Source organism: Delphinapterus leucas, chromosome 16 (assembly GCF_059928025.1).
Source record: "Delphinapterus leucas isolate spDelLeu-1000000601 "Yukka" chromosome 16, BTC_Dleu_Yukka2, whole genome shotgun sequence".
In the NCBI taxonomy this organism is placed as follows: domain Eukaryota; kingdom Metazoa; phylum Chordata; class Mammalia; order Artiodactyla; family Monodontidae; genus Delphinapterus; species Delphinapterus leucas.
This window is the reverse complement of record NC_143144.1, coordinates 72,681,331-72,697,864: the sequence shown is the minus strand read 5'-3', so window position 1 is coordinate 72,697,864 and position 16,534 is coordinate 72,681,331. Positions and strand designations below refer to the sequence as shown.

The 16,534-nt window shown below is 41.2% G+C and overlaps 1 protein-coding gene and 1 long non-coding RNA gene across 5 annotated transcripts in view; one reads left to right on the top strand and one right to left on the bottom strand.

The window, feature by feature from the left end:
- Positions 1–14,610, top strand: part of LOC111172281 (uncharacterized) — a 31,979-nt gene extending 17,369 nt beyond the window's left edge. For 3 of the 4 annotated variants that reach the window (XR_016388170.1, XR_002643887.2, XR_002643886.3), the window contains 2 exons: positions 79–262; positions 1,409–9,359. This is a non-coding gene — a long non-coding RNA (uncharacterized LOC111172281). The other variant, XR_016388171.1, reaches the window with a different exon arrangement.
- The window catches only part of ATRNL1 (attractin like 1), a 683,604-nt gene that overhangs the window by 25,084 nt on the left and 641,986 nt on the right, over positions 1–16,534 (bottom strand). The window lies entirely within an intron of this gene.

Here is a 16,534-nt window from a genome sequence, read left to right as displayed (position 1 = left end):
TACTGACATGCTTCTTAGAAAATCAGTGACTGCACGAAGTGAGGTTTATTCACGTTATATTTCCTCTGGTATCGGTAGTAGGTACACTCGTGTGGCACCTGCTACTTGCTGTCCTCAACACCTGCGCAATCCCCTTAGGACTATGGAGAACAGCTGCAGCTAGCAGGTAAACAAGGATTGTATTCTCAAACTGCTGCGCAGTACGAACTGGAAGCAAGGAGGCAGGAGGTATACAAGAATGAAAGGACCTTAACATTGAAAGGTATTGTGGCTTGAGCCTCTTACCTCATCCTTTTCTTACAAAAAGGTGCTAATTTCTACAATTTTCTTTTTTATCTTTTAATACATATTAATTCATACATAAACTTTTGAGGAAACAATACTGCAGAGCTACACCCATATCCTTTAGACTGTATGTAATTATTTTTTCGCTTCCTTTTGTCATTTATTCCTCTGCCTCTTTTTAAAACACTCCCTTTAGTTCCTAGCTTCCTTTACTTTAAAAAGCAGGTGGTATGATGGCTGGGATTTGACATTCTTGATTAAATAACTGCACTATCTAAGCCATCTTCTAGTTTTCAGGGACCTCCTTTTGTGAAACTACAAAACTGTCTACTGTAATTTCTCTAATGCTCTCTCCTTCTCTGAGCAACTTAGACTGTCATATCAGTATTTGATACTGTGAAACTTGGAGGAAATTTCAGATTGTTTCAATAACCATTTCTGTTATTGTGCTGCTTTTAACTTCTCATTTTGGTTCACAGACAATTTATATTTAAATATCTTCTATATATACATCAGTAATAGAAAGAAGTACTGATAGTTTGATAATTCTTAACATCTTCATTTTTGTCTTAAATTTTTTTTTGCAATTTTAGTACCAATATCTATAAAACATTGAGTTTAGATGACTTCATTTTATGTATACTGACTAGAAGAGCTCCCTCTTTTACTAATGTTTCCATCTAAGATTACCAAGGTGATTTTTTCAAAAGGCTCAATGGAGGGAGTTCCCTAGCGGTCCAGTAGTTAGGACTCAGTGCTTTCACTGCCATGGGCCCAGGTTTGATCCCTGGCGGGGGAACTAAGATCCCACAAGTGGCATGACCAAAAGAAAAAAAAAAAAAGGCATGAGGGAAGTGAATCCAGAGTTTGGTTAATAGTGCAAGGTCACTTTAAGGGACAGCTTAAATCCATTCTATACGCTTTGGGGCTGCTCTGCCCCTTCTAGGAGTTCCCCTTGAGCATCTCTACCAAATGAGTCTGATGCCAGATCTGGCTACCTGGGGTCTTGTGCCCCCCTCAGACTCTGGGTGTCTGTAATACAGATAAACAATCAGATTCCTCCCCAGCAGAGATAGTTGAATCTCAGAATTACTGTCTTAATATTACCCCTTCTTGCCCACAGTCTGGCTTCTGCCGTTTCTTTGGAAGTGCTTGTGATAACTTTAGCTTTTGCTGGTTTGAGTTCCATGAGTAGCAGCAGTGGTGACTGAGTCAAGGACAAAAAGACGTTTTAGCACAACTCCTCATATGTGCTAGCGTCAGAATGAGGTTCTATCCACCAATGAGCCCAGAGGAGAGATCAGAGGACAGCATGCATCAGAACACACCAACTCTTGGACTTTCCTGGTGGTGCAGTGGTAAAGAATCCGCCTGCCAATGTAGGGGACACGGGTTCGATCCCTGGTCCAGGAAGATCCCACATGCCGCGGAGCAACTAAGCCCGCGCACCAAAGCTACTGAGCCTGTGCTCTAGAGCCCGTGAGCCACAACTACTGAGCCTGAGTGCCACAACTACTGAAGCCTGTGGACCTAGAGCCCGTGCTCCGCAACAAGAGAAGCCACCGCAATGAGAAGCCCGTGCATGGCAACGAAGAGCAGCCCCCGCTCGCCGCAACTAGAGAAAGCCCGCGCGCAGCAACAAAGACCCAACGCAGCCAATAAATGAATAAATAAATAAAATTAAGAACACACCAACTCTCAATACTGACATCCAAGTCACCGTGTCCTCATGAGAGGAGGGATGTGGAAGGCGGGGGTCCATGGTGACTATGGGAGAAGCGTAGATCCCAAATTCATTGTGTTTTATTGAAGCTTTGGTACAACACTTTGTATGGCACGGGTGACAGTTATTCTCTGCATCAGAAATGTAACTGAAAATGTTATTCCATATTGGAAAAAATCAGAGATATCTTAGCTTGCTAATAATTTTAATGCGTTACTTTCAAGCTCTCAACTGACTGAAGCTCTCTTTACTCTTCAGCTAAATGATACCTTATATCTCATTGGGTTTCTCTACTTTTATTTTTAAGCATAACTATTGTTAGGTTTCAGAATCAAGCTGGCATCCTACCTAGCACACCTGGGAGGAATAAGCACACTGATTTGCCTATTACAGAATGGATCAAAACAAGTACTATTACTTACCAAGATATGAATAACTGTTACAAACCCACAGTGGGCCATGCACTACTCTGAACACTTAAAACATTAACCCTAACCCTACCCCAAATCCGCAAGGTAGTTGTTATTACCTTATCTTACGGATGAGAAAATTTAATCCGGAAAGAGGTAAAAGCTGCTAACTCACAGTAAGTGGTAGAACCAGAATTTGAATCTGGGTCTCTCTGTCACTCTACTTTACCTCTCAACACATCTGTAATGATTGAGAGCCATGGTTCTCAGTACGGAATGCTTGGATGTGGCTCTAAGTAGTCATATACCTTTACTTATTTGTAGAATCACCAAGAATTCTTCAGGTACAAATTCAGATTGTTACCAGTGTCTTAATGGTGAGGCTTGAACAACTCTAGAAAGATTATAAACCAATAAAAGTATAATCTGCTATCAACTTACACAGTGGCTCTATTTCTGGGAAAATTCAGTATATATTAAAACCATTTGAAATTGAGTTTAATATAAAAAAGAAGATCCAAGTTCAGACAATTTATTACAGTTTTTGTTTTTACCTTCAAGAATGTCCAGCAGGGCACTCTAAACTGGTGAGGGAGTTAGGATGACTATTGTGTGCTACTGTCCATGTTCTACCGGGCTTCTAGGACCCCTGTGCCCTGCTGCTAACTGCCTTTATAGTGGCCCTAATCATTATGAAAACCCAGTGTCCTACAGATTTCTGAAAAAAACTTTAGGGGGCAGTATTGCCCCCAGTGGGAATTACTGCTGTCAATGTGTTCCTTTGGTTAAGATGTGAAAAATAGTAGTGGTGGACAAAGGCTTATTCAAAAAATGAGGAATTCTCACCTAACTCCTTGTATTTTATTATTATTATTATTATTTTTTTTTTTTACTTCAGGATAACACATTACACTGCTAGGTCATTGTATTAGGTCACAATAATATAACAAATTACCCCCAAAGGTAGATGCTTAAAATAACAAGCATTTATTAACCTCACAGTTACTGTGAGTCAAAATTTGGGAGCAGCTTAGCTGAGTGGCTCTGGCCTAAGGCCTCTCATGAGGTTGCAAGTAAGATGTTGGCCTTGGCTACTGAAGTAGCCACAGTCTTCTGAAGGCTTGATTAGTTAATCTGAGGATCCACTTCGAAGCCCACTGGCATGGCTGTCAGCAGGAGGCCTCAGTTCCTTCCTGGCTGCTGACCAGATGCCTCAGTTCCTCACCACAGGGGCCTCTCCATAGTTTGTGTCCTCATACCCGGCAGAGAGAGAGAATGAGGAGAAGCTTAAAAGCCTTTTATAAATTTAGCTAACTTTCAGGTTCTCTTGTTTACTATTTACTTGTGCTCCCAAGTAGAATTCCAACATCTCATTTGCATAAACATAATCTGTTGACCCCTTATCCTTTGAAGATCTGCATGGAAAAACTCAGGGCAATACTGCATGCCAACTGGAAGAGTGGGCCTCAGTGGGAGTATTCCCCCTTCCCATGGGCCATCTCTGTGAGGTTTTACTGCTGAGTAAGGGCCAATCACTTCAGGAATTCATAGTCAAGTTCTTATGTTTGCTAATTATCTAGAAATGTTTTATACAGTCAATAATGTGAAAGAATTCACAGACTCCCACTATAGATCAGAATTGCAAAACACTGAAGGAATATGCTTCCTCTACCTATCCAGATTCTGTTCATCTATTCTTCAAGACCCAGGCTAAGACCTGACTTCTCCAGCTAGCTCTTCTGATTACCAAAGACTGCACTAAAATTTATCTCCTGAACTTCTTTAGTACTTGAAGCCTGCATTACATAATTCAACTCTTGGTGGTTTTTATTGTTTATTGTTTTATCAGCTAAGACTGAAGAGGATCCTCAGATCCCTAACCCCACTAAACCTCTACTATAGAAACAAAAAATCTAATTATTCCCTAATTACTGAACTAATTGTCATAAAATTATTTAAACTTTTCCTGAGAATTTCTTAACCCTATATTCTACAAGGCATGTAAGCTAGCATTACTTGCTCATCTATATAACCACTTAGAAGGCAAAAAGAAGACACTGGAAAATAAATTGCTGTAAGCTAGAATACGTATCACTCAAGTCTCAGATGCTTCATTTATAGCAAGGCAAGAAACACTTTTAAAAGGATTTTAAAATGATAGTAATCATTATTTCTGGTACCTATTATTTACTATTTTAACAATTATTAGAAATAGGATTTCATATAAGAAAAGTCAGCCAATCAAAGAATACTTGTGTATCGTAATTATAATAGCAGGGATTTCTGTTGTTCCCACTTATTTTGTTGTTGCTTGTTTACATGGAGAATATCAGGTGAGTAAGAACTGAGCTGACCTGAAATATTAATAATCAAGCCCTGCAGAAAATTTTCATTCAAGCATTATTATGAACAAAATATAGTTATCATAACTATTTGGTGAGCTTATTTCACAGAGTCTTTGTTTTCCTTTTATGAAATAGCACTTGAGAAAAATAAACAAGAGTTTTTTCTTTAAAATATTAATCACATATGGACTTTTTAAACCCTAGAAAGTCTACAACGTTTAAATAACCCTCCTCATTCAAAACCAAACCAAACAGAAAACCACTACATACTGAGCAGGCTTTGGGCATCTTTTAATATGTCTAGTCCACACAATTACTCTAGAAGGTGGATATTACGGCCTCATCTTACAAAGGCCACAGATCGAATCCCAGAGATTGCCCAAGGTTTCACAGCTACTAAAGTTGAAGGCAGAATTAGAACCCATTCCCAAACCCCTACAATACTCCCTTTATCATGCTGCAAGATGGTACCATTTGCACTGTTGCCATATGTGAGTGGGCTGGACCTGCATGGCTGTATATGGCAGACCTCTTCATTTGCATTGCCAAAGGGAAAACCCTGAACTCAATATTGTGCCCAACCTAGAGAGGACTTCTGATCGAGACCAATCCTAAGCCTGGTCCTATTAAGCATTATAAATACTGGGACAAAAGGAAAAGGAGGGGTGTTGGAACATGAAGGCAGGGTATTTCAGTGTGGGAGAAAGAACTTTCTAAGGGTCAGAGAAAGAGTGCCCGGTGAAGAGAGATCCTGAGCTCCCAGGGCTGCAACTCATCTCAGCAACAAGTGCCTTGCAGACCCAGGGGAGCTGGGGAGCTGGGGTGTCTGGCAGTTCACATCATCCGGATCTCTCCCCACACAAGTTTTCAAGTAAGACTTTCATGAATTCTAATGCATGTGGAATTATAGAGTGGAAGTCAGTAGAAAAATAGGATTTGCTTTACAGAAATTTACCATGTAGCCAAATGCTATAACACATAGTCCGTAAGGTGAGGGAGGGCTGAAATCACAGTGCTGTGCTCACTGGCTGTGTAAGGTCAGTTGCTTTAAATGTTATATTTACAACCATTTTCCCTCTTTGCACTATGTTGCTGCGGGACTGAAGGAGACTATTTCAAACAAAGGGTCTCTGAGGGTCAAGGCTATGTTGACTTAACTTGCCAATGTGGGACACTGGTCAGAGCCTGATAGGCATTCTATGAATTTATAATGTATGTTATTTGGGGTTGGTAATTATGATTAGGCTACAGCTTCAGTCTGAAACAATTCAGCAGTAAAATCGAGACTAAAATGTGAGGTCATTGCCTCCCAGCAGTCAGTCATAATCAAGTTACTGGTGCGTGAGTATGACACAGAGATTTTAGGGAAGGAGACTGCCCTTTAAAATGCTCCATTCAAGCTGGAAAGCCTTCTGGACAAACGAGTGAGAAGGAGCTGACTCACTAATGTGCCTGAAAACACTTTAAAACTGTACTTTAAATGATGCTCTGCTTTGAACAGATAATTAGCCCAATTCTTCCCTTTCTCTGTGTCTGTAACTCCCATTGAAATCAATGAGAACTGCATATTCAAAAGGATGAGAGAACAAAGTTGCAGGTTGAATTAATGGGATGAAGGACTGCAGATCTCTTAAAGCTTGTGCAATTAAATTGTGGCCTCACACAATTCTCTAGGGTCACCAGCAATTTGTTGGCCTAGGAAAGCTAGCTGACTTCGTTTTCAGAGGTGTCACAATTTATAGAATGCATGCTTTTAAACATCAACACGTGAGCCTTCTCAGCTCAAAATCTACCTCCTCACTCTAATCTCTTTAGGACCTGATAGCTTGGAGTCTGGGATTTTATTCACTTGACCTTATCACCAGCTAAGATCATCAGTCCATCAGCAAAATCTCCATTTAAAAGTCATGCAAACTAAGCACGTGTGGATATCTTATTTTTCTATAAAAATATCTATGCATCATTTGTATACATGCTAATTATCTGCTGTCTCTCCCAACTAGAAAGTTCTAACTGGCAAAAACTTTGTCTTATTTATCATTACAGCCTTAGCCCTTGACCTGTTTGTAACTGTCAAATATTTTTAATCTTCAAAACACCACGAGCTTGTTTGATTAGATATTCCTAAAGCCACAGAACAATACTGGCCTTTAAATATTGCGAATGTATAAAATGCAGTATCTTCACTTAAACATTTCTCCACTGAAGAGAAAGAAGATATTTACTGTCTACTATATGCTAGTTTCTCTACAAGTATTTCTTTTTCACTGAATTCTCACAACAGTAGGGCGGGATGTAGTATTTTTATATTTATGTTACAAATAAGAAATGGAGGCTTAGAGAAATTAAATAACTTTCCCAAGGGCACAGAATTAGGAAGTAGCAGAGCTGAGGTCTGAATCTTCTTCTGACTCCAAAGCCCAGACTTATCTCCCATTATTTCACTGCTTAACATTTGAAAAATAAGGAAAGGAAACACATTTATAAATTGGAGAGGGTGTCAACCTGTGCCTCATAAGAAAGGATGATGACTACAGAGCCAACAGCCTAGAGAAGTACTGAGCAGGCGTACAGACAAGCTGGAGGGACGTAAGGTGACAAAAAGGAAAAGGCCCGGGACTGGCTGCCCAGCAGAAATCCACAAGGCGCCTGGAAGGCTGAACCCCTCACTCCCTGGCTTGCTGAGGACCTGACAACTCTAGCTGGGTACGTGTGTGACACAAGCATATTTCCATCTGCTTTGACTCATTTGTGGCCTACTTCTGACCCCCAAATCCCTGCTCTCTGGTCATACTACTTCAGGATTCCATCATTGCCACATGCTTTATGGATCACACCGGATTTCTTCCTCTCCATGCATATCCTTCCCCAGTGTTCTGTTTCCCCCGACACACTATCCCTCCCGATCTCTCTGTGAAGTGTTTTCAAATGCTAATCATTCCGTTTGCACTCAAAACATACATCAAGGTAGGGGTCCACAGTTTTGGGCTCACAGTCTGCGGGGATGCACCAGCAGTCTGGACATCCATCAGGGTTTCCACCATGTTCTGTAACATCATCTATGTTTTCTGCACTGACTGACATGTCCTGGGCTCCTTAACCAGACCGTGATGGGAATGCTGGGAAGGGTACAGGCACTGCTCTGTAACTGAAAACTAAAAGTTATCTAGGAGTTTGGGGCAGTAGTAATAATAATAAATCCTACCATTTGTCGTTGACTCTGTGCCAGGTGTTGCACTAGCCAAGCCCTTACCTGGATTATTTCATTTAATCCTCCCACTGTCCCAATGCGGTAGAGCTTCCTATCTCCACATACCCATAGTTGAAGGAACTGTGGCTTTACAGCAGTATAAGCATGCCGACTTAGGTTTTGCAACAGGTATTGTGATATAACTGGGATTTGAACCAGGTGTCCTGACCCCAGAGCTGGTCATCTTAACCACATCGCTACCCTCCGGGTGAGGCTGAAGCCATCTATGGGTGCCGGTGTAGGTGGGTGTGATCAAAGGACCCAAGACTGTTTGTGGAGCTCATCACATAATCAGGCAATCATGATTATGTTTGAGATACTGATGGCAGCTGGGGAGATGAATGCTCTCTATATGGGAAAAAAAGGAAAATTAGGAATCAGTTAAAATATTATCTTATACATATACTACAAACTAGTCTACAAAGTACTTTTACAGTTTATTCTCCATCCTACTAATACTTTTCTCTCTCTAGTGCCTGCATTCTGTGCTAACAGCAGCCAGCTTTCTCACCACAAGGCCGTTTTATACACTTCATCTCACAATTCTCCTGCTGAGGTAGAAGCAGGGGGCACTGGGAGGAATTGGGAGGTCTGGGTAGTCTAGTGGCTTTGCCAAGGCCACATGGTTAGTAAGTGGGAGCGGCCAGGGTATCTGGTCCTCAGCCCAGTGTCCCCTCCCTGCCTTATATGCCCTCCCAGGTGTGGAGAAGGTCCCTTCTTACTTCACTGTTCCCACCATATGAAGAGCAATTACCTTCTTCCAAGGTTTTAGGTGAATGAATTTTGACATTTAACAACTTGACATTTCTCCATGTCGTTAAATATTTTTTCATTATTATTATATAAGACAAAGCTATATAATTCATGTAGAGTTTTCTTACCATTGTTTACCTAAGTTTTCAGTTTTATACTATTATAAATAATGTTGGGTTGACCATCTCTGCCTTCGATTATCTGACCAAACTTCTGATCATTTCCTTCAAGTATATTCCTAAAAATTAAATGACTGAGTGTAAGAATATGAACTATTTTGAAGCTTTTGATACACAGTCCCAATTTATTTTACAGAGACTTATACCTCTACCAGCAGTGTTTAAAGTATGCCTGTTTCATCATGTATATATATAATATATACTTTTCACGAATTTGACAGATAAGGATCACTGTTTTAATATCTGTTTTATTGACTACTAGTTAGACTATAGGCTTTTAATATTTTCTATTGGTCATTAGTTTATTTATCAATTGCTTCCTTGTGTATTTTGTCCCTTTCTGTACTGATACGTTAGGTTTCCCTTATTTGTATGAGCTTTCCCTATAATAAAAACAATCAACATTCTACTGTATTTGTTGGTGACAGTTCCCTGGATTGCCCCTCCTCTTGCTGTGGTTGCTGTTTGATGTCTTCATTATCAATAAGGACCTTCAGGATTGGGGTGCCACTGCCTCCTGCGGTTCTTCCAACCAAGTCCTTCCTGTCACCCCGATGGATGGAAGCTATTTAAGTCAGAAGCATGACTATTAAATCATTTTATAGTCTCTTGTTACCACATGGTGTGGTGGTAAGAAAAACAGTGTATAAAGGAAGCACACCCTACGGAGCTCTGTTAAGGTATGCAGATGTAGGAAATGAATCACAAATCATGGCTTTCCAGATTTCAAACTTTCCAACTGAGCACGGACAAAGTTACTTGTTTATCTGTGTCTCCTTGTGCTGTTATTATGCCCAGGACATGTCAGCTGTCTGCTAAGGGCTTGTTGGAGGATGGGTAGATGGATGACCACACCCTCCTCTCCTGACTGCCACCCACTGGCTCTGTTACTTTAGACAAGTCAATTGCCCTTTCAGGGTCTCAATTTCACCACTGGTAAAATGGTTACTGAACAGGGTTGTTGCCAAGATCCAGTGAGATAATGATATGAAAACAACCTGTGAACTATAAGGGAAAAAGAAAATATAAGTCACGCATTTTCACGGATGTTTTGCTGTTGTTATTTACTGTCTTAAAGGAAAAATTCATTGGCAAAAGGAGGGTAAGAAGCCATGGTTTTCTCAGATGATTAGCCTGGTTTCTTTTTGTTTTGTTTTGTTTTGTTTTTGAAGATGTTGGGGGCAGGAATTTATTAATTAATTTATTTATTTTTGCTGTGTTGGGTCTTCGTTTCTGTGCGAGGGCTTTCTCTAGTTGCGGCAAGCGGGGGCCACTCTTCATCGCGGTGCGCGGGCCTCTCACTATCGCGGCCTCTCCTGTTGCGGAGCACACGCTCCAGCCGCGCAAGCTCAGTAGTTGTGGCTCACGGGCCTAGTTGCTCCGCGGCATGTGGGATCCTCCCAGACCAGGGCTCGAACCCGGGTCCCCTGCATTAGCAGGCAGATTCTCAACCACTGTGCCACCAGGGAAGCCCAGTCTGGTTTCTTTTCATTCTCCCTCTCCCTCTTGCCCCTGACCTGTGATATACATCTAAATGTCCCTAAAACACAGGCTTTGTAGTCATTTAACTTCACTTCCTATGGTGGCCAGCATAGCCTGCTAAACAAAACTATGAAAAGTCTGCAGGAAAATTCTGTTATACACACATACATTCTGTATAATACATTAAAGGTTAGCATGCACTATTAATTAATGACCTTTCCTTGCTTTGTGTGATGGGGTGTGCTGGTCATTAGGAAGAGCTTCACAGATGTGATGCTGGGTACTGACAATGAGTAGGTATTGCCTGCTGTGCAGGTGGGGCGGGCAGAAGGGTGGTTCGGTTACTGGAACAGCACGTACCAAGGTCTCGAGGTGTGAAAGAGCACGGCGTGGGTGCCGGATGGCTTCTCTGAGAGGTGGAGATGGGTGCTGGGGAAAAGAACCTGTCAAAAATTCATCCACCCAGAACAATCAAATTGAGCACCCTTAACACAGCTCTTAAAAAGTAAACGAGGTCAGGGTAAAGCAAATAAAGACAAAGAATGAAGCTGAGAATATGTAGGAACAACAATTTCTTTCCTCTGTTATCACAGCCTTGATCCCTCAGCACGATAGTCTTGTGGTTTAGGCATCCTTTCTCATAGGAAAGTGACCTGAGGAGGACGTGATGTTAATGACCCTTGAATTGTTTTTGGTTGCTTTTCACCAGGTAACTGGTGCTAAGCTATCAGGTGACTCAAAAGAGGGGCCCTTTAGAGGTGAGACTCCTCCATGCCCAACCTTCCCAAATCAGGTGGCAACATCCCAAGTAGAAGATGATTTTCCATTTATTTGCTTACTCATAATGTCCACTGAGTGAAGTAGAAACTCATTTATTCTTCACTCTCCCATATACTTTATTCAGGGAAGGTAAGGCTTAATTAATAATGCTTAAAACATTCTTCTGGCTTGGTATCACTAACCCCTACAATGTTATGTCTGATTAGATGCACGTTTTAACTGAAGCATACATTTTACCTGAATTTAAACACACCATATTTCCTCTCCTCTTCCAAGGCAAGATAATCATTCTAATATTTTAAAAAATCTCTTGAACAATGGGTGACACTTGCTCTTCCTCAGCCCCATTTTTTCCCATTTACCAGAGTGAAAAAAAAAACCACACAGAGAGAATTTTAAGTCATCTCCTCTCTTTGGCATGTTTGGGGCCAGGAAAGAAGAAGGGTTTTGTTGGAAGGCTGCGTGCAGTGGAAGCAATGGAAGACAAACCGGGAGAGTTAGGGTAGGATCAGATTTTGAAGAGCCTCTACTGAAGAGCTTGGCCTCTATCTTGTAGGCAGGCTTGATGGCTATTTTGGAAATCAAATGTGTTTCAATAAAAAAGAAAAGTGAGGACTTCCCTCGTGGCGCAGTGGTTGAGAGTCCGCCTGCTGATGCAGGGGACGCGGGTTCGTGCCCTGGTCCGGGAAGATCCCACATGCCGTGGAGCGGCTGGGCCCGTGAGCCATGGCCGCTGAGCCTGCGCGTCCGGAGCCTGTGCTCCGCAATGGGAGAGGCCACAGCAGTGAGAGGCCCGCGTACGGAAAAAAAAAAAAAAAAAGAGAGAGAAAAGTGAAACACTGGTTCCTGAGTGCAGTATGAAGTAGAAAAACTACCGCCATTCACATTTTCTGTGTGAGGAAACTGAGGCACAGAGAGAATCAGAAATTTGCGAAGGACTCACAGCTACACGGCATATCTGACTCCGACAGCTTTACTTCCCTGCTGCCTTTGATTCTTTTCAATGACCAAGGAACAAGGAAGAAGAGACGTGGGGACCGGCACAGGGAGAGAGAGAACAGGGTCGTTATTAGCCACGTGCATTAGCAACTCACATGACATCCTGAAAGGATTCCTTGCCTGTGGCAATTTTCTTAAAAATTTTTTCTGAATAAAAAGTAGAGAAAACAGAAACAAATATGGGATAGAAAAATATCAGTATGGATATGCAGACATCTCACACAAGTATCTGTGAACATAGCTCTCGCTCCCGTTAAGGGTCTCTCCTACAGCGTATTATTATCAAGAGAATAAAGAAAGATAGTGAATCATACAACTTCCCTATCATTAGGTTTAAGGGTAAAGTAATGAGTAGGAAGAGATGGCAGCATCGGCTTTAGAGGCAGAACGTAAGGTGCGTTACGGGAGCCTTAGGGGGAACACAGCAAGACGAGGCGAACTTGCCTCTGGAAATCACTCAGAGCCCCGAGGAGTCTACTCACCTAGACTTTGCCAAGTGCCTCTGCGGTGGGCAGAATGATGCCAGCTCTCTAAAGACGCCCACGTCACGTCCTCATCCCTGGAATCTATTCTACATGGCAAAAGGGACTGATGTGATCAAATTAAAGATTTTGAGATGGGGAAACAATCCTGGATTATCGGGCAGGGGGCATATAATCACAAGGTCCTGAAAAGTGGAAGAGAAGAGGGAAGGGCCGGTCAGAGTGATGCAGTGTGAGAAAGACCCCACCAGACACTGCTGGCTTTGAAGGTGGAAGCGGGGGCTGGGTAAGGGGGGGGGTCAACTGCAGCAGCCTCTAGAAGCTAGAAGAGGTAAGGAAGCAGGTTCTCCCCCAGAGCCTCCAGAAGAAATGCAGCTCTTCAGACCTGTTTCAGATTTCTGGCCTCCCAAACTGTAAGATGATAAATTTGCCTTGCAAGCCACCTGGTTTGTGGTAATTTGTTACAGCAGCATTAGGAAACTAAAGAGCCTCCGACATGCTCAGAACTGTACGAGGTGCTGAGAGGGAGTCAGGGGATATTCAAAATAATGCAGATGGGCTAAGGGCCCTGATTTTATGTATTCATAGAATCCAAGTTTTCTGGGCCCCAGATGTGTCATCATCCTCCAGGAGTTTACGATCTGGGCGGCGAGCTAGTTCATCCGTCACTCCCAGCCCTCCCCCCCCCAAGCTCGTTTCCCTCTTCCTGATACTGCTGTTTACTGCTGCTTCTTACAGGAAGTATTTCTCAGAATTACCAAGTCAGAAAATGGAGGAATAATTCAAGTATTTGCATGGCAGTACTTAGGAAAAATACCTATTGATTTTTAAAAATTGCTTACTTATGAAACTCATAAATCAGACAATGTACACTTTGTTCTTTGCTTCATTCAGCATGGCTTCTGCTACAAGTACAGGGAAGCAGGCTGTTTGTAGTTTGTTAAGGATTGAAGTGAAGCGAGTCATAACAAGGCTCCTTTAAGACCTTCATAAACCCTTCTGTATGTCATACCAAACACAGTAAAATGTACTGACATGAAATATTTATTATATAGTATTTGAAAAGCTTTTTATAATTTTATTTAAAAATATTTACTATAATATCTCATAGAACACATGATTGGTTATGATTATTCAGTGATGATCCTGCTTACTAAGGAATTCTAATGAAGTAAGCAAATTAAACCTAGATTGTTTGCAAGTGTACTGAGATGTTTATGAATGCTAAATTGAATAATTAATAAAGTTGGCATTATATTACATTCTGTAGATATTCCTTAATTTAAGTTTTATTGTTTTCTTATTTTAGAGTAGAATTTTTGTTTCTGTTCTTAAACATTTTCTACGCCCAAGGCACTGTGCTCATAATGCTGCTAGATAAGATGGTCCCGTGTACCAACACCACAGCCACAACACACGGAGCTCAACTATACCAGTGCTTCTCTTATAATGTACACATCCCACGATGGAAGAGTTAAGGTTACTATGGAAACCATAACACAAAATCTAGCACTGAATGATTGCAAATTCAATCTGCTTGCTTTTGCAACTCCCTTTTCGGCGATATGATCATCATTTTCATTAATGCGAGGCAGCACAGTGCAAGGATCAAGAGAACGGACTTCAAAGCCAGGCAACGTTGAGCTCCATTCTGGCTCTACCACTTTCTTAGCCATATGACTTTGTTTAGGTCACTTAAGCTCACTATGCCTCAGATTCCCCATCTATAAAATGGGGGTAATGAGAGTAGCTGTCTCAGAGGATCAAGAGTATGAAGCACTTACAACAGAGACTGGTACATGTAAGTGTTATATATGTGTCTCCTGAATTAAAAAATAGTATTTAGGGCTTCCCTGGTGGCGCAGTGGTTGAGAGTCCGCCTGCCAATGCAGGGGACACGGGTTCGTGTCCCGGTCCAGGAAGATCCCACATGCTGCGGAGCGGCTGGGCCCGTGAGTCATGGCCGCTGAGCCTGTACGTCCAGGGCCTGCGCTCCGCAACGGGAGAGGCCACAACAGTGAGAGGCCCGCGTACCGCAAAAAAAAAAAAAAAAAAGTATTTATTCAGAAGTTACTGAGTTTGACTACATGGCCCCCATGTGAAGATGAAGGCTAGGACACAATCCCTGTCCTCAGGGCCCTGAAAGTCTAATGGGAGGTATGTGCTGGAGCAGAGGTGTAAACAAAGTAATATAAAACACTGGAAAGTGTTTCATTTTAATAATAATAACCACTTTATCCAGTTAGAGTTGAAATTGTTTAAAATAATTAAAGTATCTCCAAATATTGAAAATAAAATTAATCAAAACATTTATTAAGTACCTATTTTGTTTGCTGTCCTGTATGGTCCACTGTGACTGCTTTGTATAAAGGCATAGAGAGAGCTGCTCTATGCCAGGGGCTTTAAAAATTTTATTTAACTCTCTCAATCTTGCAACAAACTTTGAGTTACGTATAATCACTCTCATTTTACAAAAAAGTTACCTGAGTCTCAAATATGTTAAGGCAGAGAAGAATATGAATCCAGATAAAACTCTCTGGCTTAAAGCTCATTTTACTGTGGCTGAATCAGTGATTTTCAAACTTTATTAGCAGAAAACTAGCTTTAAAAAAATCATACTTTGTTAAATGAATTATTTTACTAGTATAAATATAAGTTCTGTTTATAGCCTTTGAAACAGTTATAACAGTAAACATTTGTCATAAAGTCAGTCAATGAAAGTAATGGCTATAGTGATGAATTTGAAATCAGAGGTTATAGATGATAGTCACAGTTATACTGGTCTCACAGCCTGACTTACTTCTGCTTTTCTTTTTTTGCATAGTATTTAGAAAATCCTGCATCACATAGTTGTAAATTATAACAGATTTTTAACAGGTCACCTTGTAAACCAGGCTATTTTTCAATTAAAGTCATATATAGAATGGCATGAGTAGGAATTAAATTCTATTAAATTCTATTTTATTACAACAATTATTTATCAACCCCCTTCTATATGTTAGGCACAGTGCTGGATGCCAGAAACTCCATGGTGCACATGACAGACGTAGTCCTTGGCCTCAAGATAAGTGCTTTGAAAGGAGAAGTACCGGGTCAAGAAAATTCACTGGAGTGGAACATTTACACAGATGGATTTTTCCCCATATTCTAAATGTATAGGGTCTAATTAACCTCTTATGGAAAGATTTTTCCCCGTTGAATTTATTCTCACAGGTCATGGATTCTGGGCATCAGACATAGACTGACTGGAATCCTTGGGAGACTAAAACCAAGATTTTCTCCATCTATCCTCCTTCACTCACTTACCACTGAATCTCTGCTGTGGTTTTGGTAACCCGGGGGGTGGGATAATTACTTTAGGGGCTGGGGACAAGCTCCGTTTCTACTGTGGATAAGTATGAGGTCAGGGTTGTAATAATCTCAAGGTTCCTATGAACTTTTTGGACTCTTTCAAAATTATGCTGCAATTTATGAAGTACTGAAGGAACTTCATCCATCGTATTTCTGGACAGTCCAGGATGAAGCTGCTAAGGAAAGCCTAACTTCCCGTAGGTATCAAGAACCCCAGTAGCTGGCACTGAGAAACATAAAAAATTGGAGAGAGTGCACTCTAGATTAAAAAATTTTTTTTAATTCAGTAGGGCAAGAGGGGCAAGAGAACCTGATTGCAGACTTTATTTTCTTTGAATTTCAATTTGTAAAGTAATTAAATATTTGGACTTAAATTTTTCTCCAGGAATTTGAACATGGGAGTAGGTTTATATTCAAGCTTAGGGCATCTTCGTGTTGGCAGTCTATCATTAAAGTGTCTTAATGGTGTTTGAGCTCTATAACCTGTTACGTGCT